Here is a 3716-nt window from a genome sequence, read left to right as displayed (position 1 = left end):
GTTGCTGTGAGCTAGGCTGACACCACGGCACTCTAGCCCAGGCAACAGAGTGAGACTCTGTCTCAAAAAAATATATATATATATATACTTTTATGAAAGATACAGTTTGTGTTTTAGCAGGTGACATGCAGTTTATCCAGTCCTAGGTAAGGCATTTGAAAGCTAGCAATGACAAAACTTGGAGGTGCTATAGGTAGGAGCTGCATTTTAGCACTGGCTTTGCGAGTCAGCATGCAGCACTGATCAGTGTATCTGATCTTGATATCCCTAAACTAGTACAATGGGCAAATGGAAGTAAGATACTCAAATGGAAGTTCTAGAGAAAATAAGAAAAAACAATTCAGAACTATTCTACAAGGAGGTTCTTACTAAACACATCAAGGTATAAGAAATTCAATCTTTTTAAAACATTAACCATCCATAATAAAATAGAAAAAGGGAAAGGATAAAAATGCCAGGTTAAAAATAGACACAAAACTTGTGTACATGCAAATGTTTCTCTAAATTATAAAAAAAAAAACACTTTATGTCAAGAATGATCTCATTTTTTTCATTTAAGAATGCAAAAATCAATGCCTTAAAAATCTTTTTGTGCTTAATTGACTGTCAGAAAAATGGAGTCCACATAATATTTATCCATTCCTCAAGAATATATTATTACAGCATATACACAATGCATTTGTTTTCTTTAAAAAAAATTAGTATCAGTTGGATCAGGACAGGATGACACAAAACAGAGTCCCTCCTCGATAGACCAAAGAGAAGCAAATAAACAGTCATTTCTAGAAAAGTCATCATTCTTCAACTGAATTTTTGTGTATTACTTGGCTATTCTGTTTCTCTCTGAAATAAGAAGCATTACAGGCTGAGCGTTTCTAATCTGACATCCGAAATGCTCCAAAATTCAAAACTTTTTGAGCACCAACATGACACCACAAGTAGATGATGAAGATGACGTTAACCGTGCAGAAGAAGTGCCTATAGATGACATGGCGAGAGGGTGTGATGGGCTTGTCGAAGGACTAGAGCGGTGTGCATTCATAACAGAGCAGGACATCGTGTCAGTTTATAAAATCAAAGCACGCCTCCTTCTCTGTTGTCAATGGGGCAGATGACTCTGGAGGAAACGCTGTAAAAAGCCACCCAGCAGGACACCTCCTCATCCCTAGAGGACCCACTTCCTGGGCCCTCAACTGCTTCTGATGTTTCCTCTCACCTGAAAAGATAAAATACAATGTACAGTAACCCTTTAATCAAAACAGCATCGTAGGAGGTGACGGAAAGCTGCCGTTGTCTGTTGTCGCTGTTGTCTAACAGCTGGTGCAGGTGTTGTGGGGATGCTACGGTGCTGCTTAGCTTCCCTGAACACGTTATCTTTTCACCACATTAATGGTATATCGTATTTTTACTGTTAAGTACTTATGTGTGAATAAGTGTAAGGATATGATTGCTCATCAGCAGCGTATAAATTCCGAGTCAGGAATGATGGTGATGCCAAACAACCAGATTGTCCACAGGGGTGGCTGAGGCAGGGACACCTTTGCTTTCTGGTGGTTGAGTGTACACGCACTTCATTTCATGCACAAAATTATTTCCAGTATTGTATAACATTACATCCAGGCTGTGTGTATAAGGTGTATATATGAAACATAAATGAATTTCATGTTTAGACTTGAGTCCCATCCCCAAGATATCTCGCTATGCATACGCAAATACTCAGAGAATATCTAGATGTGATAAGAATGCCCCTGAGAAGGTGGGTTGGGTTTGCATTCATTTATTAGGGACAAAAGTCTCACAATTAGGCTCATATGTTAGTAATGTTGCTAAACAGTGTTCAAGATGATGAGAAAGACGAAACCCTGGCCAGTCCCTGTTAAGTAGCTATAATCGAGAAGAAGGGGACAAAGATAAGAGTGGTAGAAATGAGACGAGGAGACCAACTGTGCAGAGACAGCGGCATGAGGGCAGGTCCTTACTGCCCTCCTTAACTAGACTGTGGTCTGGAAAGTAAAACTCTACCTGCAAAATCATTGCACTGATAATTTTATTTACCGTTCTGTGTTATCAGAGATAAAAGGTTGTATTAATTTTTATTGTTTCACCAAATGCACAGCTCTTTCATTTTCCTCAATCATCTACTGTTGTATAGGTAGGTATTGCTGTGGAGATGTGGTTGGAAATGCAGGCATTATGTTCCCCACCTTCCAGGTGAGGACACAGGCACCCAAGTAAGTTGTTGCGCCATCTGTTCCGCATGGATAGTTAATAGCAATGGGGAGATCAGCTCTCAGGTCAAATCTTTCAAAGTGTGCCATTCCACTCAGCTATAAAACACAAAGACATCAAATGATAACAAGAAACCTATCGGTCCCAGCAATGAAGGAAACATTTCCAAACGATAACAAGTTTTGACTTTCTATACTTCATTGAGAGAAAAACAAGCAAAAGAAGGGTAAGGATTATAGGGAAAGACAGGAATGTGCCAATGGTATAATGAACCAAAGGTTAGGAAGAGGCTGATCAAAACAACCTGTCAGTATAGCAAAAAGATTCAGGTTAGTAATGTGACACAGTGTAAAATAAAATAATGTACTCCCTTATTAAAGGCCAATTCAATATTAGAAAAGGCAGAATAGAAGCATTCATTTCTTCTTCTAAAGATAAATTTGGGCCTGAAAAAAAAAGAGATTTAATTTAGCTTAATAGAAAAACACATGTACAGAATGTGTTTTTAAAGCATTGCATTTTGGTTATTTGACCTGTTGAATATGCTGGTCCAAGTACAACTCTGAATTGATTTAATGCCAGCAAAACCATCGCTCTTGACGTGCACTCGGCTCAGTGGTACTTCCTTTGTTCAATTCTGCAAACCTAAGAAATTAGGTTGGTTTTGACTTTAGCTCCAAGTCGTGTTCAGAGGTTTTGTGTTTGTTTGAACCGACCTTTGAAATATTTCAAAACTGTGCAACAGTCAAGTTTCAGAACAAACTCTTATTTTTAGAAACCCCCAAGAATGTTTAAAAAGTGATATGTGGATACATTTTATGTGAATTCAATGAATATACAATCAAATATAATTTCTAAATTTAGTTTTGATCTATAGATCAAAAATATTCTCTATTCCACATTATCTTTTTTACTATGAAGGTATTCCCTTTTAAAAAAAAAAATGGTTAAAGACTAGGGTTAAGAGTGGGAAACATTCAAAAACAGATATGGCTATCTAAATGTGAAGTTGGATTAGAAACCACATCCTTGTGGTCCTAGCAGAGCCCACTGTTGGAAAATATGGCCTGGCGTCTGGTTGACCTTCATGTACACATCTGTGAGTGGGCCACAACAGTGAGTCTGTAGTAAAGGATTCAGCGGGAAAGTGTTGGAGATAAAGATGGAAAGTTAGTGCTGATTCAAGAAGGGTGTTCAATGTCAGACTAAGAGATCCAGGGCTCATTCTGAAATACAAAGTGGTTTTTGCCCCTGACCATACCCGGCAGTAAAACACTAACTTTTGGAAGAAGTAAATAATTTACAGAGCGTCACCTCTTAGTGGCAGAGTTTAAGTAAGAAATTAAGTTGTATTTCTGACATAAAACTAAATCATTGAAATTTTCTTCTTATATCTACTATGATTATTTTTATTCAAGGCAGAATAAGACCAAAATTAAATGTAAGCAAGTTTCTAAACTTTATGTTGATATCATAGAAGACTGCGG

This window comes from Propithecus coquereli, unplaced genomic scaffold (assembly GCF_000956105.1).
Source record: "Propithecus coquereli isolate 6110/MARCELLA unplaced genomic scaffold, Pcoq_1.0 Scaffold203, whole genome shotgun sequence".
Lineage (NCBI taxonomy): Eukaryota > Metazoa > Chordata > Mammalia > Primates > Indriidae > Propithecus > Propithecus coquereli.
Note: the sequence above shows the minus strand (reverse complement) of the source record.